At 53.7% G+C, this 24,495-nt stretch overlaps 18 non-coding genes across 18 annotated transcripts; all 18 read right to left on the reverse strand.

The window, feature by feature from the left end:
- Positions 1 to 4,560: 4,560 nt before the first annotated feature.
- Positions 4,561 to 4,633, reverse strand: TRNAK-CUU (transfer RNA lysine (anticodon CUU)). The gene has a single exon. It is a non-coding gene; the product is annotated as a tRNA-Lys (tRNA).
- Positions 4,634 to 5,981: 1,348 nt separating this feature from the next.
- Positions 5,982 to 6,054, reverse strand: TRNAR-CCU (transfer RNA arginine (anticodon CCU)). The gene has a single exon. It is a non-coding gene; the product is annotated as a tRNA-Arg (tRNA).
- Positions 6,055 to 8,700: 2,646 nt separating this feature from the next.
- TRNAP-AGG (transfer RNA proline (anticodon AGG)) lies at positions 8,701 to 8,772 on the reverse strand. Its single transcript has one exon. It is a non-coding gene; the product is annotated as a tRNA-Pro (tRNA).
- A 2,888-nt stretch (positions 8,773 to 11,660) lies between these two features.
- Positions 11,661 to 11,732, reverse strand: TRNAP-AGG (transfer RNA proline (anticodon AGG)). The gene has a single exon. It is a non-coding gene; the product is annotated as a tRNA-Pro (tRNA).
- Positions 11,733 to 13,889: 2,157 nt separating this feature from the next.
- TRNAK-CUU (transfer RNA lysine (anticodon CUU)) lies at positions 13,890 to 13,962 on the reverse strand. The gene has a single exon. It is a non-coding gene; the product is annotated as a tRNA-Lys (tRNA).
- A 433-nt stretch (positions 13,963 to 14,395) lies between these two features.
- Positions 14,396 to 14,467, reverse strand: TRNAP-UGG (transfer RNA proline (anticodon UGG)). The gene has a single exon. It is a non-coding gene; the product is annotated as a tRNA-Pro (tRNA).
- A 1,179-nt stretch (positions 14,468 to 15,646) lies between these two features.
- On the reverse strand, positions 15,647 to 15,719 carry TRNAK-CUU (transfer RNA lysine (anticodon CUU)). Its single transcript has one exon. It is a non-coding gene; the product is annotated as a tRNA-Lys (tRNA).
- Positions 15,720 to 16,148: 429 nt separating this feature from the next.
- TRNAP-AGG (transfer RNA proline (anticodon AGG)) lies at positions 16,149 to 16,220 on the reverse strand. Its single transcript has one exon. It is a non-coding gene; the product is annotated as a tRNA-Pro (tRNA).
- A 787-nt stretch (positions 16,221 to 17,007) lies between these two features.
- On the reverse strand, positions 17,008 to 17,079 carry TRNAP-UGG (transfer RNA proline (anticodon UGG)). Its single transcript has one exon. It is a non-coding gene; the product is annotated as a tRNA-Pro (tRNA).
- Positions 17,080 to 17,963: 884 nt separating this feature from the next.
- On the reverse strand, positions 17,964 to 18,036 carry TRNAK-CUU (transfer RNA lysine (anticodon CUU)). The gene has a single exon. It is a non-coding gene; the product is annotated as a tRNA-Lys (tRNA).
- Positions 18,037 to 18,471: 435 nt separating this feature from the next.
- TRNAP-UGG (transfer RNA proline (anticodon UGG)) lies at positions 18,472 to 18,543 on the reverse strand. Its single transcript has one exon. It is a non-coding gene; the product is annotated as a tRNA-Pro (tRNA).
- Positions 18,544 to 19,721: 1,178 nt separating this feature from the next.
- Positions 19,722 to 19,794, reverse strand: TRNAK-CUU (transfer RNA lysine (anticodon CUU)). The gene has a single exon. It is a non-coding gene; the product is annotated as a tRNA-Lys (tRNA).
- Positions 19,795 to 20,223: 429 nt separating this feature from the next.
- Positions 20,224 to 20,295, reverse strand: TRNAP-AGG (transfer RNA proline (anticodon AGG)). Its single transcript has one exon. It is a non-coding gene; the product is annotated as a tRNA-Pro (tRNA).
- Positions 20,296 to 21,082: 787 nt separating this feature from the next.
- On the reverse strand, positions 21,083 to 21,154 carry TRNAP-UGG (transfer RNA proline (anticodon UGG)). The gene has a single exon. It is a non-coding gene; the product is annotated as a tRNA-Pro (tRNA).
- An 884-nt stretch (positions 21,155 to 22,038) lies between these two features.
- TRNAK-CUU (transfer RNA lysine (anticodon CUU)) lies at positions 22,039 to 22,111 on the reverse strand. The gene has a single exon. It is a non-coding gene; the product is annotated as a tRNA-Lys (tRNA).
- Positions 22,112 to 22,546: 435 nt separating this feature from the next.
- On the reverse strand, positions 22,547 to 22,618 carry TRNAP-UGG (transfer RNA proline (anticodon UGG)). Its single transcript has one exon. It is a non-coding gene; the product is annotated as a tRNA-Pro (tRNA).
- Positions 22,619 to 23,796: 1,178 nt separating this feature from the next.
- TRNAK-CUU (transfer RNA lysine (anticodon CUU)) lies at positions 23,797 to 23,869 on the reverse strand. The gene has a single exon. It is a non-coding gene; the product is annotated as a tRNA-Lys (tRNA).
- A 429-nt stretch (positions 23,870 to 24,298) lies between these two features.
- TRNAP-AGG (transfer RNA proline (anticodon AGG)) lies at positions 24,299 to 24,370 on the reverse strand. The gene has a single exon. It is a non-coding gene; the product is annotated as a tRNA-Pro (tRNA).
- Between the last annotated feature and the right edge of the window lie 125 nt (positions 24,371 to 24,495).

Here is a 24,495-nt window from a genome sequence, read left to right on the forward strand (position 1 = left end):
CTTCAGGACTTGGCAACACTGGAAATGATGTAATCTTGGGGATCGTCAGTAGTCGCAACCCTTCTGCTAGAGAAAACTCCCAATTCTATATTTTATCCCCCACCTAGCCTTGCTGGGAAATACACATGAAGGTGGATAAGGGTTAAACTTTGGATCACCTAGATCGGTACTGAATTCCAGACCCACATCATCAGTTGTATAACTTTGAGAAAGCTACCAATCTTCAGAGAATTACAAATTTTCACTCTATGTAGAAAGGAGAAATAATAATCACCTTGTAGAATTGTGAGATTAAATGAGGTAATTTATGTTAAACACCCATGACCTCTAACTTCATCAATGCACTAGGCTAGGACCATGTCCACTGCTGCTGCTAAGTCGTTTCAGTCGTGTCTGACTCTGCGACCCCATAGACAGCAGCCCATCAGGCTCCACCATCCCTGGGATTCTCCAGGCAAGAACACTGGAGTGGGTTGCCATTTCCTTCTCCAATGCATGAAAGTGAAAAGTGAAAGTGAAGTCGCTCAGTTGTGTCCAACTCTTTGTGATCCCATGAACTGCAGCACGCCAGGCCTCCCTGTCCATCACCAACTCCCGGAGTTCACTCAAACTCATGTCCATCGAGTCGGTGATGCCATCCAGCCACCTCATCCTCTGTCGTCCCCTTTTCCTCCTGCCCCCAATCCCTCCCAGCATCAGTCTTTTCCAATGAGTAGTCAACTCTTCGCATGAGGTGGCCAAAGTAATGGAGTTTCAGCTTTAGCATCATTCCTTCCAAAGAACACCCAGGACTGCTCTCCTTTAGAATGGACTGGTTGGATCTCCTTGCAGTCCAAGGGACTCTCAAGAGCCTTCTCCAACACCACAGTTCAAAAGCATCAATTTTTCAGCACTCAGCTTTCTTCACAGTCCGACTCTCACATCCATACACCACCACAGGAAAAACCATAGCCTTGACTAGACGGTCCTTTGTTGGCAAAGTAATGTCTCTGCTTTTCAACATGCTATCTAGGTTGGTCATAACTTTTCTTCCAAGGAGTAAGTGTCTTTTAATTTCATGGCTGCAGTCACCATCTGCAGAGATTTTGGAGCCCCAAAAAATAAAGTCTGACACTGTTTCCACTGTTTCCCCATCTGTTTCCCATGAAGTGATGGGACCAGATGCCATGATCTTCGTTTTCTGAATGTTGAGCTTTAAGCCAACCTTTTCACTCTCCTCTTTCACTTTCATCAAGATGCTTTTTAGTTCCTCTTCACTTTCTGCCATAAAAGTGGTGTCATCTGCATATATGAGGTTATTGATATTTCTCCCAGCAATGCTGATTACAGCTTGTGCTTCTTCCAGCCCAGCGTTTCTCATGATGTACTCTGCATATAAGTTAAATAAGCAGGGTGACAGTATACAGCCTTGACGTACTCCTTTTCCTAATTGGAACCAAGGAACCCCTATAAGTGATTATAAAATATTAAATATGTCAAAATTTGTGAATCAGTATTAACGCTATTTTTAAAAGAGAAAATTTTAAGATAATTTGCCATAAATAAGTTTAAGTGTTAGTCCCTCAGGCCTGTCCGACTCTGTGTGACCCCATGGACTGTAGCCCTCCAGACTCCTCTGTCCATGGGATTTTCCAGGCAAGAACACTGGAGTGGGTTGCCATGCCCTCCTTCAGGGGATCTTCCCGACCCAGGGATCAAACCGGATCTCCTGAATAACTGAAGGTGAAAGTGAACAATTAAAGGAATGAACTTAGCATTTACTCTTTTTTCTTCTTCCTTCTCCCTCCCCCTCTCCCCTCCCTCTTTCTTTAGGAGGGTCGGAGATAATGTCTTTGCTTCGGGAAAGGGAGTCATCCAAGGGCTGTGGATAGGGCAGGTCCGCTTCTTCTGCACCATCACAGGCTGAGGGCTGCGCAGGATGGCGCGCGCTCTGCGGATGGCGGCCGCGCGCAACTCCGGCGGTACTTGTTTCGGATCAAGTGCGGGCGGCTGCGGTGGATGGCCCGGGCGGTCGTGGGGCTGGTGGTCCGCACGTAGAAAGGGGCTTGCTTTCGCGGGCCGGAACTCCGCTCCATCACCACCCGACCTCTTTGCAGTCAGCGGCGGCTCCGCGCTCGCAGTCTTGGGGTGAATGAGCCCGTCTTAACTGAAGGCGCTGCGGGCCTTCGGCCTATTGGGTTCGGTGGGGAGTCTGCTTGTTCCTCCTGACCTAGAGGCTGGAGCGGTTCCACACGTCCATCCTTTGCTTATGAGCCTAAGGGCGGCAGCTCCTCTCCTTGAGACGGACGGACACGGCAAAAAGCAAAAAGTTCGTTATATAGACTATGCCAGTTAAGAAATACAGAAAACTGATAGAACTAGAAAAGATGCTGATGGCAGGCAGGAAAATATACCACTTAAGACGTGCTTTTATGGACTCTTCTGCTAGTAGTGAGGATCTGATGTCACCATGAAGGGATTTAGTGCTCTTCTAAATATAAGGAGATGCAAGGATTGAGATCATAACGTGAAAGTGAAAGTCATTCACTCAGTCGTATCCGACTCTTTCGGACCCCATCTACTATACAGGCCAGGATACTGGAGTGGGCATCTTCCCAACCCAGGGATCGAACTCAGGTCTCCCGCACTGCAGGCAGACGCTTTACCCTCCGAGCCACCAATGGCAACCTACTCTAGTACCCTTGCCTAGAAAATCCCATGGACGGAGGAGCCTGGTATCCATGGGGTCGCAAAGAGTCGGACACGACTGAGCAACTTCACTTTCACTTTCACTTCCACTTCACTTTATGAAGTCACTAGAACAACCCTCTTTACCAGTGAAACAACAGTTACCAAGTTACCAGAAAATGTTATTAATACCTTCAACTCCAGTGCAACACCATAGGATTTGTTGAAGCCTTCTCTTTCCAACTCCACCAGCAAGAATTCTGGCTCCTGCTAGTCTCAACATATCAGCGTATTTGTGAAGTCCTCTTGTTGTTGTTCAGTCGCTAACTCTTTTCGGACTCTTTGTGACCCCATGGACTGCAGCACACCAGGCTTCCCTGTCCTTCACTATCTCCCAGAGTTTGCTCAAACTCGTGTCCATTGAGTTGGTGATGCCATCGAACCATCTCATCCTCTGTCGTCCCCTTTTCCTCCTGCCATCAATTTTTCTCAGCATCAAGGTCTTTTCCAATGAGTCGGCCACTTCAGGTGGCCAAAGTACTGGAGCTTCAGCTTCAGCATCTGTCCTTCCAATGAATATTCAGGGTTGATTTTCTTTAGGATTGACTGGTTTGATCTCCTTGTAGTAAAAGGGACTCTCCAGCACCACAGTTCAAAAATATCAGTTCTTTGGCACTCAGCCTTCTTTATGGTCCAACTGTCACATCCAAACATGACTGCTGGAAGAACCATAGCTTTGACTGTACAGCAAAGTCCAGCAACTTTGCTTTGTTAGTAAAGTCCTCTGTACACAGCCTATTTCCTGACCTTACCAGGCTGCCTTCTGAGTTGGCTGTCTCAGGATGAAATGACCCTGCCATCTGGCCCTTGTCAAGTTAGCCCTCCACGCGTGAACTGTTTGTACCAATATGTATGCCCTCGGTTCTATAGACAAATGACTCCAAGCAGAAACAACTCTGCCTCCCAGAGGACTTTGGACAGTGTATGGAGACATTGTTGGTTGTCACAAGGAGACTACTGACATCTAGAGGCCAAGGATACTGCTAAAGATTCTGCCATGCACAGGCCACCCCCCTTCCCCCCACCCCCCCCAGAACCATCTGATTCAAAATTTCGAAAGTACTGAGGTTGAGACTATAATATATCTCATTGATAATTTGTATATTATTACGTGGGAAATTATAATAACTTAGCTATGGCTCAGCAGGTAAAGAATCTGCCTGCAGTGCAGGAGACAAGCAGACATGGGTTTAGTCCCTCAGTGGGGAAGACCCCCTGGAGGAGGACAATGGCAGCCCACTCCAGTTATCCTTGCCTGGAAAATCCCATGGACAGAGGAGCCTGGTGGGCTACAGTCCAAGGGGTCCCAAACAGTTGGACATGACTGGGTGACTAAGCACAGATAAGATAAAATATATTATTAACATTGACTTCACTTTTAAGAATATAACGAGGCTACTAGAAAAAAATTTCTAAAAGATTTATTTATTTGGCTGCACCAGGTCTAGTAGAGGCATGCGGTGTCTTTAGTTGAGGGATGTGGGATCTAGTGCCCAACCGGGCCCCTTTGCATTGTGTGCACAGAGTCTTAGCCCCTGGACCATGAGGGAAGCCCCTACTAGAAAACTGTTCATTACAAATGTGACATTTGCTGCTTCCAGGATTCGCTCAGGAGGCAGTATATCTGGCTGTCTTTCTTTATTCTGTTTTCTTTTTTGTAATTGTTTTTTTGGTTGCCCTTTTTAAAAATTGATATAGTACTATAGATACCATCTTTCTAAGTCTTGCTAAATTAAGAATTTTCATTCAAAGACACCTTCTGGTATGTATTTAAAAGAATCCTGGCTTTCGTGCCTTCCCCTGCAAAAAGGAAAAAAACAAAACAAGACTGTATGCCCAACATGGGGCTCAAACCCACAACTCTGAGATTAAGAGTCTCATGCTCTACCAACTGAGCTAGCCGGGCTCACGGGGACCTTTCCTCCCTTCAGGAGAAAGTGTGCACCTACTACCTGACAAGATCCTGAAGATGAAGTGGGAGCACCACCGACAGCTGCTGCGGGAGGATGAGAGTTCGGTCGAAGTGGGGACTCCTTGGGCCAGGAGCCAGCGAAACCCACCGAGCTGCGCTGCGCCGCCTGGCGGGGAGCATGCATCTTCCCATAAGCTCTGGACCCCAAACATGTCCCAACATACCAGGGGTCACTCGCCTAACAGTCATCTATTCACTCAAGTGTTGATTGAACGTTTAATGTATGCCAAGCACTGAGGATACTGCAGTTGACAAATTAGATTTTTAAGAAAGAGGAAGAAAGGGGGCCAGACTCCAGATCAAAGGAAATTGCTGCTGTTCATTTTTGTTTCCTTCTTCACCAGACTCGATGCCTGCAGTTTTTTAACACAATAGGCAAGCAGGAAGTGCATTAGGAGTCTTTTAAGGGGCGATTCTCTCTTCCCTGTTAGGAAACTTGCCCTGCCCTCTTCAGTTATTAAAAGAAGAAAGAAAGAGAGAAGAGATGTTTCTGAGGACACGGGGCGCTTTCTCCTGGCGTGTGATTATAAAAAGTCACAAAAGTAGCTATACTGAAATAACAGAAGTCCAGGCAGAAAATCACCCACAGTCCTAACCTAGATCAAGTCAACGTTATCATTGCCCCCCCCTTACTTCCAATTCTCCCCTGAGTGCCCCTTCAGTTCTTACATTTCAAAGGGGCGAGGTCTGCTGTCTTTGATCTGTGTATTTCTGCATTTTGCTAGAGTCGCTTTTTTTCTCCCCTTCCTGCCTGTGTCCTTCCACACCTGATTCCTTTCTGTACAGTCAAGCAGGAAAAGCTGCAGCTTGTGAGTTACTGTTTGTTACATAAGAAATGCATAGAGCACGCCTTTCAGAGCAAAAACTTCCAAGTCGACTGGGATAGACTGAACATTCTTTTCTGAGGCTGAACAGTGTTAATGAAGGGAAATATATTCCATCTGTCTCCCACAGATAGCCAATCCCATCTCCCTTTTATTTATTATTTATCAAACTCTGCTGCAATAAAACATCCTTGTGCTTACATCAGTAGTTTTATCTCTGAGACAGATTCAAAGAATTGGAATTAGAGGATCAAAGAATAGACTGCTTTGCAAAATTCGAATGAAACCACACATATTACCACATTAAGGTGTATGTGTAACCACACGTGTTTTCCCATTTAGACGTACAGGAACACCGTCTTTGTCCTTCCTTGTTAGAGATTGTGGGGAATTTTTGTATCTTCTAATGACCCAAAATGCATCTTCCCATCTAAGGAAAGATAGATCGTCCCTCATACTACCCCAGGTGGGACTCGAACCCACAATCCCTGGCTTAGGAGGCCAGTGCCTTATCCATTAGGCCACTGGGGCTGCTGCCAAGACTGTTCTCAGGAACTCGGGAAGAAGGAATAACTAGTCGCCAGTAGTTAGAAAGTAATCCAGGAATTGGTTTGAGTGCTTGTTAGAAACCTGGTTGAGTCCCTACAAGGTCCCAGTCTCTGTTCAAGACGCCCAGGAGCAGAGTCCTGAGCGAAACCGACAACCGACGCTCGCAGCAGAGCTCCTGTGCGCGCCGCGCCCTCGCCTCCCGCTGCGCCCTCCTCTTCCTGCATTCCCGTGGCTCCTCCCGCGCGCTCCGCGGAGTCCGGTTTGTCGGCTCCCTCCAGCGGGAGTCTCCGTCTCCAGAACGCCCTGGGTTGTCCTGCTGCTGACAGATGCAGCGAGCAGTGAGGACCCCTGGCTGCATCAGTCCGCGGCGCGTTGGGCAGGACCACCCTGCGGTGTGCGTGATAAACGTTCAGTCCTCCGGGGACGCGGCTGGACAGAAGACCCGGGGGAGCGCGGGGCTGAAAGAAGGCGTGCGGGGCCAACACCGAGAGCCGGAGAGGCGACCCCTCCGCGCCCGCCGAGGCTCAGCCGCAGGCGGCAGTCAGAACCTCCCCCACAGTCTCCGGCGTTGGGCATCGTCACCCAGGGCTTGGCAATTTCCGGGAGACCGCCAGCCCGCAGAATACTCCCCGCCCGACCTCGCTTTTCCAGGCCAAACCACACCCTTGGAGCTGCCCAAGCCGAAGTCCGCGGGATCGGGACACACCCCCTGCAATTTCCCTCGCCACCCACCTTTCTTCACTGAAGTTCCTAATTAATCTGAAGGGTAAAAAGTCAGCAGAATCCAGAGCCGCTCAAGTTCCGACCCCCACCCCCACCCCGCCGCAGCCCCTCAGGAGAGCTCCCGGGACCTCAGATTCTCCTCTCGTCACCCCCTATCCCGATTTCATCCTTTGTTACTCAAGCAACAAGATTATCCATGCGCAGTCCGGATTCAATCTCCTTCAATCTCCTCCAATAAGTCCTTTATGGCTGAAAAAAAAAAAATCCAGGACAGAATCAGAGGACAAACTTTGATTCAGTTGCCGCGACTTCTAATCTCCTTTGTCCTGTTGGTCCTGGCAGTCTGGCCACCCGCCCGGATGAAGCGGCGGGCTAGGAGTCGGGGGCGCTGGAGCCACCAGCCCGGAAACCGGGGAGAAACCAGCATGGGAACAACACGGCGGACACTGGGAGGAAACAGGACGCTGTAGACGTGGGCCCCTTGTGCCTCGGGTGTACTTTGTCCCACGGGTGCGCGCCGTCTCCGCACGGGCTCGCCTTTTATTTTATTTGGTAAAAGGGGCCGGGAGGAGGAGACGCCGGGGAACTCGCATTGCAGAAGCAGCTGGCGGCGTTGGGGCGGGACGAGTGTGTTCCTGTTCATACTCACCTCTGGGGGTCACAGATTCCAGGGGGGACCCAGGAGCAGATTCTGGGCTCTGCCTCGGTCTCCCGGAGCCCAAGGCCGTCACGTTTGCCGAGATTGGCAGGTGTTCTTGCTCCACGGCAACTTCGGGCCGCCATCATCCCTCTGGTTCGCCACATCCGTTTAAATTAGGCCCTTCTTGACTTTTCCAAAAGCAAGCTCTTAACTGCTTTGAGGTTTGTTTGTTTTTTATATCCAACATTTTCAGTTGTTTTTAGAAAGAGGGTTGGTCCCCAAAACCCATTTGTGTTACTGGAAACCTCAACTCTGCCAGGGTGTTTTTCTTTATAACTTCTTTAAAACTGTTTATAGTTTTTTAACCAATAGGTTAAAGTGTTTTTGTTTGTTTTTAACAAATTTGGAGAGAGATGGCTCCCCCTCTCCCTCCAGGAAATCAAATCCAACAGTCAAATCAGCCTTGGAGTTCTGCAGCAGACTCTGGAAAAAGAGGCGATTTGGCCTGAGAGATGGCCCTGGTCTCCGTCTGTGGTGACCCTGACCTACAGGGTGACTGACCTTGGCATGTGGTTGCCCCTGGTGTGGGGAATCTTTACGCTTTACTGAAAGCAGCTCTCTAGATTTGGAACTCCTTAAGGGTCAAACTCAAACTCCACCTGGACCCCCAGCCGCCAAAAATGGGGCCTAAAACAGCCTGAGGTTCAGAGCTGGGGACAGGACCCCGATCCTGACAGCATGGACCCCAGGTCTCCGTGCCCAACCCGGGCTCCCGGAACCCTTCCCTGACCTGGGGCTGTGGAACCAGGGCAGACCTGGGAGTGCCCAGGTGAGGAGTGACAGGAGAGGAGAGAAGGAAGAAGAGAAGGGAATCAAGAAAGAGGAGGAGGGCCTTGGGTGCCGGAGTCAGGCCCGATACATTACTAGACACTTAGCAGGCATGTTTGAGTCTCAGTGGAGTAATTAATTGCTGGACTTGAAGCCTGAAAGGTAGGTGATTTGGGGAGACTGTTCCAGGTTTTCTCCCCTGCCGGCCTTAACCTGACCGAAGCCCCACAGGCATTGCCCTGCACTGTGATGTCCACACCCCTGAATCCCCAAGACTCCTACTAAAAGTTTAAAAGTATCTGGAAACAGCTTGAAGCTTTTAAATGTCTTCTCTAATTCTCTCGAAGTGTGGAGCTTTGAAGTACAACATCTGGGGACTTGGCGTAGTTCTCAAATCTCTAGAGAAGAGCTATTTTCATGTAAAAACGGAAATAAACGGGCTCGTCCGGGATTTGAACCCGGGACCTCTCGCACCCTAAGCGAGAATCATACCCCTAGACCAACGAGCCACACAAGTTCTACCCTCTGGGTCTCTTCTGTAACTCCGTGGCATCCCAGATATGGAATTCGGGAGACCAGTGAGGTGGGGCGGGGAGGAGGCTCCAATTTCAGACCCATGGGAAAGTGTTGAGCTCATAGATTAGTGGGCAAGGGGAGGACTCCAGAGGTTCCTGTGCCGGCAAGTTGGGAAGCAGCCCCTGCACCCTACCCACACCCCCCTACCCCAACCAAGTCTAGTGGTCCCTGTGCTCAGATTACAATGAGCCCAATGCCAGGAAAGGCGGGCTATACTAGCATCCCAGCTTGGCCTTTAGGTCACTTTGCTGACACTTCTTGCAGCCAGGAACATGCTTGAGGAGGAGCTGGGGTCAAAGCCAGGGCTAAAAGCCAGCAAGGATCTGTGGGTCCGGCTGGGCAGTTGAGTGCCTTTTGATGGCAGGTCACAGGATTGCCTTGCTTGGAAAAGGGGCTCCCCCAGCTGTAGTATCCTGGTATCCATCTGATGCTCACTGATGCTCACCTGCTGAGTTTCTCCGGACTCCAAAAGGTCCAAACCAAGAAAAGACAACGCCCAACGTGGGGCTCGAACCCACGACCCTGAGACTGAGCTAGCCAGGCAACCATGAAGAAACCTTACCCTTGCATCTATTGATGGGGTAATGTAAAGGTGATGGGACCTAGGTGACGGGTACTGACTTAGATGTGGACACCCGGGCAGGTGGTCAGTAGCCAAAGGTTCCTGGGCCTCACAGGGAGTCCCCACTTCAAGCTCCACTCTCCACCTACAGCCGCTTCTACGACAACAGTTCCTCTAGTCCAGGGCTTCCCTCACCACCCTGCAGCTGGGGAACCCAGTCTGGCCCCTGTGCCCACCTGCCCACCTGACCGTGGGCTTAGGGAGGAGGAGCTGGGCCAAGTTGCCCGGAGAGAGCAGCATAAACCTAGGGCAAACTGCACAATTGACCCCTGAGGGGACATCTGGATTATTTCCAGTTTCTTGGCAGTTTCAAATAAAACAACTATAGACTTGTGTACAGATTTCTGTGTGAACAGAAGCCTTCATTGTTCTGAGATAAATACCCAAATTGCTGGGTCATATGGTGGTTATAAGTTTAGGTTTTAAAGAAAATGCTGCAGTGTGTTCCAGCATGAGTGTACAATTTTACATTCCCACCAGCAATGTATGGGGTGACTCATTGTCTCCGATAAAATGTTCAACAGAAGTAGAGAGTGTCAGCATCTTTGTTGCATTTCTAACCTCAAATAGGATATTTTCAAGGTTTCACCACAAACTTGAAATTTGCTGCAGTATTTTGTAGATAATTTGGGCAAGTTATGGGTACTAACAGCTTTCACAAAGTTATTTAGAATATACTTTTATTATCTTCTTAATTTATTCAATAACTGTAAAGTCATTCTCTAGCATGGGTTATAAATGTCTTCTGTCATTATTTCTTAATCAGTTTTTGCAGAATTCATCAATAGCATTAACTTTTTGTCATTAGTCACTAATGTATGCTTGTTTTCAACATCATTATTATCTTTTTTTTTTTTAGTTCTACCAGTTTATTGCTACCAACCATCTTCCTCCATCCTCATGCACATGTATTCAGTCATGTAACTCCATGGACTGCAGCCCACCGGGCTCCTCTGTCCATGGACTTTTCCAGGCAAGAGTACTAGAGTTGGTTGCCATTTTCTTCTCCATCAACATCATTATTTTCAGCGCTTCATCATTTCTCCCCTTGTTCTAATTTATCTGGGTTTATTTTTTGCTGTACTTTTTCTAACTTCTTGTCATTAGCTTTCAGCTTGTCTTCTTTATTATACACATCTAAGGCTATCAATTTTCCTCTAACTACTGCTTTAGCTGTGTCTTAAAGGTTTTGGTATGTAGTATTTTTCATCATCATTTACTTCAAAGTATTGTAAATCCCACTGTAATTTCTTCCTTAACTCATATAACTTCTAGAAGTGTGTTGCTTAATTTGTAATATTAGGATATTTTAGGGGTTTTGTTTATTTTATATTATTTGTTTTGATGTATTTTTAGTTTACCATTTCTTTCATCTTTCTAAACCATTGCATACATCTATTGAGATTCGTTTCACTTTTTGTGTATTTTTAGACAAATATAGGCCTGTTTCATTCTTCTAGAGCATTTTACATAGCTTCAGTTCTCAAATATATTTTCATTATTGTCTTTCATGTTTTTATACATAGTAAGGATAGTTGTGTTATAGTCTGTGTCTAATAATCTTAGCATCTTTCCAACTTTATTTTCATATCTATCGTTCACCGGTTGTTGCTCATGATGCCTAGTTTCCTTGTATTTTTCACTGTGGCATCCCATGGCACTCTTTCCAGCATATGCTGAAGACATCCTGGCAAGTACCTGAGACCCCGCAGGGGGTTGGGGGTCCCGGTGTCCACCTCTTGCACCTCAAGGGCGGCCTCCGCAGTACAGGGCGGAGGGAATTTGGCGCTGGGGCCCAGGACCTTGGGTACCCAGCGGTGCCGGAGGTCCTGGGACTCCTGCTGACTTCCGGGAAGGAAGGAGGGGAGATGCCTGAGTCCACGCCAGGTAGAGTGACTGGATTTAGAGTGATGGGCCTGCAGCCCATCGCCTCTCCCTAAGTGGATGCCCTGCGCTCCTAACTAGGGACTGTGAGGCCCAGGCGTGACAGTTCAGAGGCCTCCAACCGAGGAAGAACTGGCTTCTGATGTACAGAAGGAAACACCTCTCCAGTCTTCGGTGCCTGGAGCTTGGACTAACAAAGTAGTTTGTGGCCAGACTTGTGGAGACACTTTCGCTCCTGGGCCTCAAAAAGTGTTTTAAAATGACAAGGGGAAGCAGAGAGTGGCTCCTGAGACCCGCAATTGGGGAGGGAAAATAGGGCTCGTCCGGGTTTTGAACCCGGGACCTCTCGCACCCTAAGCGAGAATCATACCCCTAGACCAACGAGCCACTTGCTTACGGTGGGATCCTGCCGGTGGGATCCTGCCGGTGGGCTCGCGGCTGGATGGGCCATGCCACGCAACTAACGAGGAATGGAGACTCCAATTTCAAGCCCCCTGGGAAGTGTTGAGTCCCAGGACTGATGGACGCGGAGAAAACTGAGCGCTCCCCCAATCCAGGGCCCCGCGTCGCCTCCCCTCCGCCCAAGGACGACAGAGAGCCCCGGACCAGGAAGGGGGGCCGGCCTCTGTCCCCGCGCCGCTCATCGGTCATTTCGCAGGCCTCCTCGCCCCCGCGAACGCCGGGGACCCGCTGGACAGAGCCGGCGAGGGACTCCGGGGTGCGCGGGAGAGCTCGAGAGCAGGCGGGGGCGCGGAGGGTCCCGGAGCCGCGATCTCTGGTATGCTTGCTTTGAGGACGACCGAACCCCCAAGGCGCGGCCGCTGGTGATCGCTCAACAGACGCCGGCGGAGTGCACGGAGGGGACACCGCCTCGGCCTCGCCTCCCGCGCTGCTCTCGCTTCTCGCGGCTCGGCTCCCAGCTCCCGCCCCCGCAGGTCAAAACCTAGAAAGCGCGTTTCGGACGCGGGGCCCCCAACCCACAAGGCTTGACTGTGAGAGTCGCTTTGTTCTATCGACTGATCCAGTAAAGGTCCCGGCCTCAGATGCCCTAGGATGGCCTGATCTGGGGGTGGTCCCTAGAGGGGGGCGGGTTAGCCCATCAACCAGACGGCGCACCAGGACGGGTCACGATGCCCTCCCAGCCCAGCTGGGGGAGGAGGCGGGCCCTGAGGTCGGGCTGGGGAGTAGGAAGAGGCCTCCCTCCGAGCAGTGAGAGCCCGTGTCCAGGAGTCGGGGGTCAGGTCTGGGCAGAGTCTGCAGTCCCTATGTCCTCCCTCGACGTCCAGCCACTCCGCAGCCCTTCCGGATACTTGGCCCCATTTCTTCGCCTTCTCATCAGGGAAAGCCCCGGGGAAGAGACCCCCGACCCAAGAATGAAGTTGTGCCCAGGGAAGCCCGGGAGTCTCTCTCTCTCCCCGCCTCCCCGCCACTAAAATGCAACTTTAAGTTACAGTAGGGCTGATCGGGGGCTGGAGCAGTGATCCTCCCGAATAATCAGAGACCTGGAGCCCTAGGGCAACCTACGAGACACTTTCCTTCACTCTGTTTGCAGGAGCGGCTACCGCATGTCCGGCTCTCTGAGGACGCTGTCTAGTCTGTCTCTCCCGGACGCTTCCACCAGACCAAACCTCAGTCCTCCGCTTAAAGAAAAGAGGTTGGGGGGCTCGTCGGGGATTTGAACCCGTGGCCTCTCGCACCCAAAGCGAGAATCATACCCCTAGACCAACGAGCCACTACATCACTCTCTCTCCCGTCTCCAGTCCTTCTGCAGGTGACTCCAGTGAAGCTTGCTGCCATAGCTTAGTTGTCAGCGTGCGCACCGGCGAATCCGGCTCTGGGGGATCTCGGGGTCGCGGGTTCGCAGCCGCAGTCTGGTTTCATAGGGACGTTTCGATTATCTGCTCTTCGTGTGGCGGGAACTGGAGGGAGACCCCACCTCCACCTTCCAGCTGCAGCTTTGCTCAGTTCTGGCCTCAAATAGAGGCAGGAGATTCCCCACCCAGAACACCTCGCCCGCAAGAAGCCTCTCCTAGGGACCGAGGGGTGCCTGGGCCTGAGGCAAAACAGACTCTGGAACTATGGAACAACCCTATATCCCTCTACTTAATCGACACTTGAACCAAATTTCTCCCCCAACAGAGCAGTCTCTGAGTGAGAGGAGGAGGTTCCAAAGGACCGCTCATTGTCCAGGGGTAGGAGTATCCATTAGGTGCAAGAGGGTCAAATTCCCAGAGCAGCCTAGGTCTTCACACCTTTTAATTTGGGGGACTTGTCAGCCTTTAAGGGCGCTGGTTCTTGCCTTGTCCTGAACTTACTCTCCTGGCCTTCCAGAAATGGGAGTCCAGAATTTCCCATGTGAGGCCCAACCATTACAAGGAGCAGACAAGGCGAGGGAGGCCCAGCGTGGCTTCCTATGGTGAGCAGGAATCTCTGTGTGTCTGCACCCTGTGCCTCCAACAGGGCACTTTTTAGTTGGGAATGGACAGCTGGGAGCAGAAAACCAACACACGTGGCACTGGAATCCACAACAGGCAGCAAAAGCCACGCCCAACGTGGGGCTCGAACCCACGACCCTGAGATTAAGAGTCTCATGCTCTACCGACTGAGCTAGCCGGGCAACTGGCAGGAGCTAATTTGGCCAGGTTTCCGAAGTTGACCGGCTGTGGACCGCCCCAAACGACAGTATGGAGCAGGAACCAGGGTCAGTGGGTAAGTGGAGTGCCTGGATTTGAGGTGGGGGGTGGGCTCCGGCTGCAAACACCAGCAGTGCATCGCCTCTCCCCACGCCGAAGCCTTGGCCTCCTGACCGAGGACCGTCGGGTCCAGGCTTGACTGTTCTGAGACCTGCCACCGGCGAAGAACGGACTCCCGATGCAGAGGAAGGGACCGTCTCTGTCTTCCGTTCCTTGTTCCTCCAGCACAGGCTGACAATGTAGCTTGTTAGGAGACTCACGGAGACACTTTGGCTACTGGGCCTCAATGGAAAAATTTAAAACGACAATGGAAGGCTCAGAGAGGGCCCTGAGACCCGCAAGTGGGAAAGAAAAGCAGGGCTCGTCCGGGATTTGAACCCGGGACCTCTCGCACCCAAAGCGAGAATCATACCCCTAGACCAACGAGCCGCACATACTAGGGTTACCCCCCACCCCCTCCTTCCGCAGGTGACTCCGGTGACGCTCCCCGCCATAGTTCAGTTGTCTGCATCCCCACCTGCGAACCCCAGGTCACAGGTTCGTAGGTGCAGTCCAGTTTCAGAGGGACGGTTGGATTATCTGCTCCTCGTGCAGTGGGAGCTGGAGGAGACCCCGCAGCTGCAGCTCTGCTCAGTTCTGGCCTCAAATGGAGGCAGGAGACTCCGCGCCCAGGGCACCTCGTCTGCAAGAGGCCTCACCTAGGGACCGATCGGGGATACCTGGGCCTGAGTGAGGGAGGCGAGCAAAACAGATTCTGGAAGAATCCTATATTCCTCTAGTTAATAGACACCTGAATCCAATTCTGCCCCAACGGAGCAGCGTGACTGAACTAGAGGAGGAGCGGGAGGCGGTTCCAGCCACGGCTCCCTGGTCCAGGGGAAGGAGGAGGGGCTCAGGTTTTTACACTTTGTTTTTTTTTTTTAATTGGGACCGGTGTTCCCTGAGCAGAAAAACCCCTGTGAGCCTTAAATGGCGTTGATTCTTGCCTTGTCCTGATCTGCTTACTTTCTTGACCTTCCAGGAATAGGAGTCTACAAGCCCCCATGAGAGAGAGACCCACCCGCTACAAGGAGCTGACAAGGACGAGGGCAGGACCCAGCATGGCTTCCAATGTTGTTCAGCCTCTCAGTCGTGTCCGACTCTTTGTGACCCCGTGGACGTCAGCATGCCAGGCCTCCCCGTCCATCATCAACTCCAGGAGTTCCCTCTAACTCACGGTCATTGACTCAATGATGCCATCCAACCATCATCCTCTGCCCACCCCCTTCTCCCCCTTCCCACCCGCCTTCAATCTTTCCGAACATCAGGGTCTTTTCCAATGAGTTGGCTCTTGGCATCGGGTGGCCAAAGGATTGGAGCTTCAGCATCAGTCCTTCCAATGAATATTCAGGGTTGATTTCCTTTAGGATGGACTGGTTTGATCTCCTTGTAGTGCAAGGGAGTCTTAAGGGTCTTCTCCAACAACACAGTTCAAATGCATCAGTGGAGAGCAGGAATTTGTGTGTGCCTGCACCCTGTGCCTCCAACAAGGCGATTTTAATCGGGAATGGACAGCTGGGAGCAGACCAACGCACGTGAGGCAAAAATCCAAACAGGCAGCAAAACCTACGCCCAACGTGGGGCTCGAACCCACGACCCTGAGATTAAGAGTCTCATGCTCTACCGACTGAGCTAGCCGGGCGACTGCACAGACTCCTCTGCGGACACGTGTCGGAACTTGACGGCTGTGGACCGCCCCAAATGACAGGATGGGGCAAGTCCCGGGGTCAGCGGGAACATGGGGTGACTGGATTTGAGGCGGGGCTGGGCTCCAGACGCAAACGCCAGCAGCGCATCACCTCTCTGCACGCTGATATCCTGGCCTTCTGACCTGGGACTGTGGGGTCCAGGATTGACGGTTCAGACACCTGCAAGCGGCGAATCACCGGCTCCTTATGGAGAAAAAGGGAACCTCTCTCCGTCTTCCATGCCTGGAACTCGGACTGAAAAGGTAGCTTTTTAAGACACTCGTGGAGACACTTTGGCTACTGGGCCTCAATGAATATTTTGAAACGATGACAAGGGGAGGCACAGAGTGGGCCCTGAGACCCACAAGTGGGGAAGAAAAGCAGGGCTCGTCCGGGATTTGAACCCGGGACCTCTCGCACCCTAAGCGAGAATCATACCCCTAGACCAACGAGCCGTACATATTAAGGTTTTTTGGCTCTCCTCTCTGATGCCGTGGTGTCTTGGAGCTGGACCGGCGACGCCACTAAGGTGGTGCGGAAGGGAGACCCCAGTTTCAGACCCACTGGGAAGTGCGGGCTTCCAGGAATGATGAGCGCGGGGGAAACTCAGCGCTCCCGGGCCGACAAAACGGACAGAAGCCCCTGCGCTCCGACAGCCCGGGGTCCGCGCCGCCGCCCCTCCGCCCTCGGACGACAGAGAGCCCGGGACCGGGAAGGGCGGCCGGTCTCTGTCCCCGCGCCGCTCACCGGTCACTTCGCAGGCCTCTTCGCAGCCGCGAGCGCAGGGGACCCGCTGGACAAAGCCGGCGAAGGACTCCGGGTCGCGCGGGCAGGTGGGGAGCGCTCGGGAGCGGGCTGGGGCGCGGAGGGTCCCGGAGCCGCGATCTCTGGGACGCTCGCTTTGGGGGCGGCCGAACCCCAAGACGTGGTCCCCGGTGATCGCTCAACAAACGCCGGCGGAGTCCATCCAGGGGACACCGCCTCCGCCTCGGCCTCCCGCGCTGCTCGCAGCTTCTCCCGGCTCCGCGCCCCCGCTCCCGCCCCCGCAGGTAAACATCAAGACAGCGCTCTTCGGGCGCGGGGCCCCCGATCCCCGAGGCTTGACTGTGAGAGTCGCTTTGTTCTACCGACTGATCCGGCCGGACAGCAGCGGTCCTGGCCTCAGAGGCCCTAGGCGCGCCTTGTGTCTCCCCGAAGCTTCCACCAAGTCGGTCTTCAGTCCTCCTCTTAAAGAAAAAGGATGGGCTCGTCCGGGATTTGAACCCGGGACCTCTCGCACCCAAAGCGAGAATCATACCCCTAGACCAACGAGCCGACACACGCCTCCCACCCCTCCCCCCGTCCCTCTGCAGGTGACTCCCGGGAAGCTCGCCGCTGTAGCTCAGTTGTCAGTGTGCACACCTGCGAAACCCGCTCTGTGGGTTCTTGAGGTGGCGGGTTCGCAGCCGAACTCCGGCTTCAGACAAACGGTTAGATTATCTGCTCCTCTTGCGGCGGGAGCTGGAGGAAGACCCCGTAGCTGCAGCTATGCTCAGTTCTGGCGTCAAATGGAGGCAGGAGACTCGCCGCCCAGAACACCTCGCCTGCATTCGGCCTCACGCGGGAACCGATGGGGGGGAGGGGAGGCGGGGAGTTGGGGTGCCTGGGCCTCCTGAGAAATTGAGGAAAACAGATTCTGGAAGAACCCTAGATTTCTGAATCCAATTCTGCCCCCACGGAGCAGCTTTGTCTGAGCGAGAGGAGGAGGGGTAGGCGGTTTCTGGCCATGGCTCCCAGGTCCAGGGGAAGGAGGAGGGGCTCAGGTTTTTACACTTTTTTGTATTGTGATTAGGATGAGTCCTGGTGGGCTGCCGTCTATGCGGTCGCACAGAGTCGGACACGCCTGAAGCGACTTCGCAGCAGCAGCAGCAGTGTTCCCTGAGGAGGAAAAGCCTTGAAACCCTTAAAGTGCATTGGTTCTTGCTTTGTCCTAACCTGCTTATTCCCTTCACCTTCCAGAAATGGGAGTCTAGCTGTCCCGAATAGAGGCCCATTTGCTACAAAGAGCAGACAACTCCGAGGGCAGGACCCAGGCTGGCTTCCTAAGGTGTGTATGACTGCACGCTGTCCCTCCAACAGGGCAGTTTTAAATCGGGAATGGACAGCTGCGAGTAGACCAACCGACGTGAGGCAAAAATTCAAATAGGCAGCAAAATCTACGCCCAACGTGGGGCTCGAACCCACGACCCTGAGATTAAGAATCTCATGCTCTACCGACTGAGCTAGCCGGGCGACTGCACAGACTCTTCTGCGGACACGTGTTGGAACTTGATGTCTGTGGACCCCCCCCCCCAAATGACAGGATGGGGCAAGTTCAGGGGTCAGCGGGAACATGGGGTGACTGGATTTGAGGCTCGGCTGGGCTCCAGACACAAACGCCAGCAGCGCATCACCTCTCTGCACGCCGATATCCTGGCCTTCTGACCTGGGACTGTGGGGCCCAGGCTTGACGGTTCAGAGACCTGCAAGCGGCGAACCACCGACTCCTGATGCAGAAGAAGGGAACCTCTCTCCGTCTTCCATGCCTGGAATTCGTACTGAAAAAGTAGCTTTTTGAGACAGTCGTGGAGACACTTTAGCTACTGGGCCTCAGTGAAAATTTTGGAACGATAACAAGGGGAGGTACAGAGTGGGCCCTGAGACCCGCAAGTGGGGGAAGAAATAGCGGGGCTCGTCCGGGATTTGAACCCGGGACCTCTCGCACCCAAAGCGAGAATCATACCCCTAGACCAACGAGCCGCACATACTAGGGTTACCCCCCACCCCCTCCTTCCGCAGGTGACTCCGGTGACGCTCCCCGCCATAGTTCAGTTGTCTGCATCCCCACCTGCGAACCCCAGGTCACAGGTTCGTAGGTGCAGTCCAGTTTCAGAGGGACGGTTGGATTATCTGCTCCTCGTGCAGTGGGAGCTGGAGGAGACCCCGCAGCTGCAGCTCTGCTCAGTTCTGGCCTCAAATGGAGGCAGGAGACTCCGCGCCCAGGGCACCTCGTCTGCAAGAGGCCTCACCTAGGGACCGATCGGGGATACCTGGGCCTGAGTGAGGGAGGCGAGCAAAACAGATTCTGGAAGAATCCTATATTCCTCTAGTTAATAGACACCTGAATCCAATTCTGCCCCAACGGAGCAGCGTGACTGAACTAGAGGAGGAGCGGGAGGCGGTTCCAGCCACGGCTCCCTGGTCCAGGGGAAGGAGGAGGGGCTCAGGTTTTTACACTTTGTTTTTTTTTTTAATTGGGACCGGTGTTCCCTGAGCAGAAAAACCCCTGTGAGCCTTAAATGGCGTTGATTCTTGCCTTGTCCTGATCTGCTTACTTTCTTGACCTTCCAGGAATAGGAGTCTACAAGCCCCCATGAGAGAGAGACCCACCCGCTACAAGGAGCTGACAAGGACGAGGGCAGGACCCAGCATGGCTTCCAATGTTGTTCAGCCTCTCAGTCGTGTCCGACTCTTTGTGACCCCGTGGACGTCAGCATGCCAGGCCTCCCCGTCCATCATCAACTCCAGGAGTTCCCTCTAACTCACGGTCATTGACTCAATGATGCCATCCAACCATCATCCTCTGCCCACCCCCTTCTCCCCCTTCCCACCCGCCTTCAATCTTTCCGAACATCAGGGTCTTTTCCAATGAGTTGGCTCTTGGCATCGGGTGGCCAAAGGATTGGAGCTTCAGCATCAGTCCTTCCAATGAATATTCAGGGTTGATTTCCTTTAGGATGGACTGGTTTGATCTCCTTGTAGTGCAAGGGAGTCTTAAGGGTCTTCTCCAACAACACAGTTCAAATGCATCAGTGGAGAGCAGGAATTTGTGTGTGCCTGCACCCTGTGCCTCCAACAAGGCGATTTTAATCGGGAATGGACAGCTGGGAGCAGACCAACGCACGTGAGGCAAAAATCCAAACAGGCAGCAAAACCTACGCCCAACGTGGGGCTCGAACCCACGACCCTGAGATTAAGAGTCTCATGCTCTACCGACTGAGCTAGCCGGGCGACTGCACAGACTCCTCTGCGGACACGTGTCGGAACTTGACGGCTGTGGACCGCCCCAAATGACAGGATGGGGCAAGTCCCGGGGTCAGCGGGAACATGGGGTGACTGGATTTGAGGCGGGGCTGGGCTCCAGACGCAAACGCCAGCAGCGCATCACCTCTCTGCACGCTGATATCCTGGCCTTCTGACCTGGGACTGTGGGGTCCAGGATTGACGGTTCAGACACCTGCAAGCGGCGAATCACCGGCTCCTTATGGAGAAAAAGGGAACCTCTCTCCGTCTTCCATGCCTGGAACTCGGACTGAAAAGGTAGCTTTTTAAGACACTCGTGGAGACACTTTGGCTACTGGGCCTCAATGAATATTTTGAAACGATGACAAGGGGAGGCACAGAGTGGGCCCTGAGACCCACAAGTGGGGAAGAAAAGCAGGGCTCGTCCGGGATTTGAACCCGGGACCTCTCGCACCCTAAGCGAGAATCATACCCCTAGACCAACGAGCCGTACATATTAAGGTTTTTTGGCTCTCCTCTCTGATGCCGTGGTGTCTTGGAGCTGGACCGGCGACGCCACTAAGGTGGTGCGGAAGGGAGACCCCAGTTTCAGACCCACTGGGAAGTGCGGGCTTCCAGGAATGATGAGCGCGGGGGAAACTCAGCGCTCCCGGGCCGACAAAACGGACAGAAGCCCCTGCGCTCCGACAGCCCGGGGTCCGCGCCGCCGCCCCTCCGCCCTCGGACGACAGAGAGCCCGGGACCGGGAAGGGCGGCCGGTCTCTGTCCCCGCGCCGCTCACCGGTCACTTCGCAGGCCTCTTCGCAGCCGCGAGCGCAGGGGACCCGCTGGACAAAGCCGGCGAAGGACTCCGGGTCGCGCGGGCAGGTGGGGAGCGCTCGGGAGCGGGCTGGGGCGCGGAGGGTCCCGGAGCCGCGATCTCTGGGACGCTCGCTTTGGGGGCGGCCGAACCCCAAGACGTGGTCCCCGGTGATCGCTCAACAAACGCCGGCGGAGTCCATCCAGGGGACACCGCCTCCGCCTCGGCCTCCCGCGCTGCTCGCAGCTTCTCCCGGCTCCGCGCCCCCGCTCCCGCCCCCGCAGGTAAACATCAAGACAGCGCTCTTCGGGCGCGGGGCCCCCGATCCCCGAGGCTTGACTGTGAGAGTCGCTTTGTTCTACCGACTGATCCGGCCGGACAGCAGCGGTCCTGGCCTCAGAGGCCCTAGGCGCGCCTTGTGTCTCCCCGAAGCTTCCACCAAGTCGGTCTTCAGTCCTCCTCTTAAAGAAAAAGGATGGGCTCGTCCGGGATTTGAACCCGGGACCTCTCGCACCCAAAGCGAGAATCATACCCCTAGACCAACGAGCCGACACACGCCTCCCACCCCTCCCCCCGTCCCTCTGCAGGTGACTCCCGGGAAGCTCGCCGCTGTAGCTCAGTTGTCAGTGTGCACACCTGCGAAACCCGCTCTGTGGGTTCTTGAGGTGGCGGGTTCGCAGCCGAACTCCGGCTTCAGACAAACGGTTAGATTATCTGCTCCTCTTGCGGCGGGAGCTGGAGGAAGACCCCGTAGCTGCAGCTATGCTCAGTTCTGGCGTCAAATGGAGGCAGGAGACTCGCCGCCCAGAACACCTCGCCTGCATTCGGCCTCACGCGGGAACCGATGGGGGGGAGGGGAGGCGGGGAGTTGGGGTGCCTGGGCCTCCTGAGAAATTGAGGAAAACAGATTCTGGAAGAACCCTAGATTTCTGAATCCAATTCTGCCCCCACGGAGCAGCTTTGTCTGAGCGAGAGGAGGAGGGGTAGGCGGTTTCTGGCCATGGCTCCCAGGTCCAGGGGAAGGAGGAGGGGCTCAGGTTTTTACACTTTTTTGTATTGTGATTAGGATGAGTCCTGGTGGGCTGCCGTCTATGCGGTCGCACAGAGTCGGACACGCCTGAAGCGACTTCGCAGCAGCAGCAGCAGTGTTCCCTGAGGAGGAAAAGCCTTGAAACCCTTAAAGTGCATTGGTTCTTGCTTTGTCCTAACCTGCTTATTCCCTTCACCTTCCAGAAATGGGAGTCTAGCTGTCCCGAATAGAGGCCCATTTGCTACAAAGAGCAGACAACTCCGAGGGCAGGACCCAGGCTGGCTTCCTAAGGTGTGTATGACTGCACGCTGTCCCTCCAACAGGGCAGTTTTAAATCGGGAATGGACAGCTGCGAGTAGACCAACCGACGTGAGGCAAAAATTCAAATAGGCAGCAAAATCTACGCCCAACGTGGGGCTCGAACCCACGACCCTGAGATTAAGAATCTCATGCTCTACCGACTGAGCTAGCCGGGCGACTGCACAGACTCTTCTGCGGACACGTGTTGGAACTTGATGTCTGTGGACCCCCCCCCCCAAATGACAGGATGGGGCAAGTTCAGGGGTCAGCGGGAACATGGGGTGACTGGATTTGAGGCTCGGCTGGGCTCCAGACACAAACGCCAGCAGCGCATCACCTCTCTGCACGCCGATATCCTGGCCTTCTGACCTGGGACTGTGGGGCCCAGGCTTGACGGTTCAGAGACCTGCAAGCGGCGAACCACCGACTCCTGATGCAGAAGAAGGGAACCTCTCTCCGTCTTCCATGCCTGGAATTCGTACTGAAAAAGTAGCTTTTTGAGACAGTCGTGGAGACACTTTAGCTACTGGGCCTCAGTGAAAATTTTGGAACGATAACAAGGGGAGGTACAGAGTGGGCCCTGAGACCCGCAAGTGGGGGAAGAAATAGCGGGGCTCGTCCGGGATTTGAACCCGGGACCTCTCGCACCCAAAGCGAGAATCATACCCCTAGACCAACGAGCCGCACATACTAGGGTTACCCCCCACCCCCTCCTTCCGCAGGTGACTCCGGTGACGCTCCCCGCCATAGTTCAGTTGTCTGCATCCCCACCTGCGAACCCCAGGTCACAGGTTCGTAGGTGCAGTCCAGTTTCAGAGGGACGGTTGGATTATCTGCTCCTCGTGCAGTGGGAGCTGGAGGAGACCCCGCAGCTGCAGCTCTGCTCAGTTCTGGCCTCAAATGGAGGCAGGAGACTCCGCGCCCAGGGCACCTCGTCTGCAAGAGGCCTCACCTAGGGACCGATCGGGGATACCTGGGCCTGAGTGAGGGAGGCGAGCAAAACAGATTCTGGAAGAATCCTATATTCCTCTAGTTAATAGACACCTGAATCCAATTCTGCCCCAACGGAGCAGCGTGACTGAACTAGAGGAGGAGCGGGAGGCGGTTCCAGCCACGGCTCCCTGGTCCAGGGGAAGGAGGAGGGGCTCAGGTTTTTACACTTTGTTTTTTTTTTTAATTGGGACCGGTGTTCCCTGAGCAGAAAAACCCCTGTGAGCCTTAAATGGCGTTGATTCTTGCCTTGTCCTGATCTGCTTACTTTCTTGACCTTCCAGGAATAGGAGTCTACAAGCCCCCATGAGAGAGAGACCCACCCGCTACAAGGAGCTGACAAGGACGAGGGCAGGACCCAGCATGGCTTCCAATGTTGTTCAGCCTCTCAGTCGTGTCCGACTCTTTGTGACCCCGTGGACGTCAGCATGCCAGGCCTCCCCGTCCATCATCAACTCCAGGAGTTCCCTCTAACTCACGGTCATTGACTCAATGATGCCATCCAACCATCATCCTCTGCCCACCCCCTTCTCCCCCTTCCCACCCGCCTTCAATCTTTCCGAACATCAGGGTCTTTTCCAATGAGTTGGCTCTTGGCATCGGGTGGCCAAAGGATTGGAGCTTCAGCATCAGTCCTTCCAATGAATATTCAGGGTTGATTTCCTTTAGGATGGACTGGTTTGATCTCCTTGTAGTGCAAGGGAGTCTTAAGGGTCTTCTCCAACAACACAGTTCAAATGCATCAGTGGAGAGCAGGAATTTGTGTGTGCCTGCACCCTGTGCCTCCAACAAGGCGATTTTAATCGGGAATGGACAGCTGGGAGCAGACCAACGCACGTGAGGCAAAAATCCAAACAGGCAGCAAAACCTACGCCCAACGTGGGGCTCGAACCCACGACCCTGAGATTAAGAGTCTCATGCTCTACCGACTGAGCTAGCCGGGCGACTGCACAGACTCCTCTGCGGACACGTGTCGGAACTTGACGGCTGTGGACCGCCCCAAATGACAGGATGGGGCAAGTCCCGGGGTCAGCGGGAACATGGGGTGACTGGATTTGAGGCGGGGCTGGGCTCCAGACGCAAACGCCAGCAGCGCATCACCTCTCTGCACGCTGATATCCTGGCCTTCTGACCTGGGACTGTGGGGTCCAGGATTGACGGTTCAGACACCTGCAAGCGGCGAATCACCGGCTCCTTATGGAGAAAAAGGGAACCTCTCTCCGTCTTCCATGCCTGGAACTCGGACTGAAAAGGTAGCTTTTTAAGACACTCGTGGAGACACTTTGGCTACTGGGCCTCAATGAATATTTTGAAACGATGACAAGGGGAGGCACAGAGTGGGCCCTGAGACCCACAAGTGGGGAAGAAAAGCAGGGCTCGTCCGGGATTTGAACCCGGGACCTCTCGCACCCTAAGCGAGAATCATACCCCTAGACCAACGAGCCGTACATATTAAGGTTTTTTGGCTCTCCTCTCTGATGCCGTGGTGTCTTGGAGCTGGACCGGCGACGCCACTAAGGTGGTGCGGAAGGGAGACCCCAGTTTCAGACCCACTGGGAAGTGCGGGCTT

This window comes from Capricornis sumatraensis, chromosome 3 (genome assembly GCF_032405125.1).
Source record: "Capricornis sumatraensis isolate serow.1 chromosome 3, serow.2, whole genome shotgun sequence".
In the NCBI taxonomy this organism is placed as follows: Eukaryota; Metazoa; Chordata; class Mammalia; order Artiodactyla; family Bovidae; genus Capricornis; species Capricornis sumatraensis.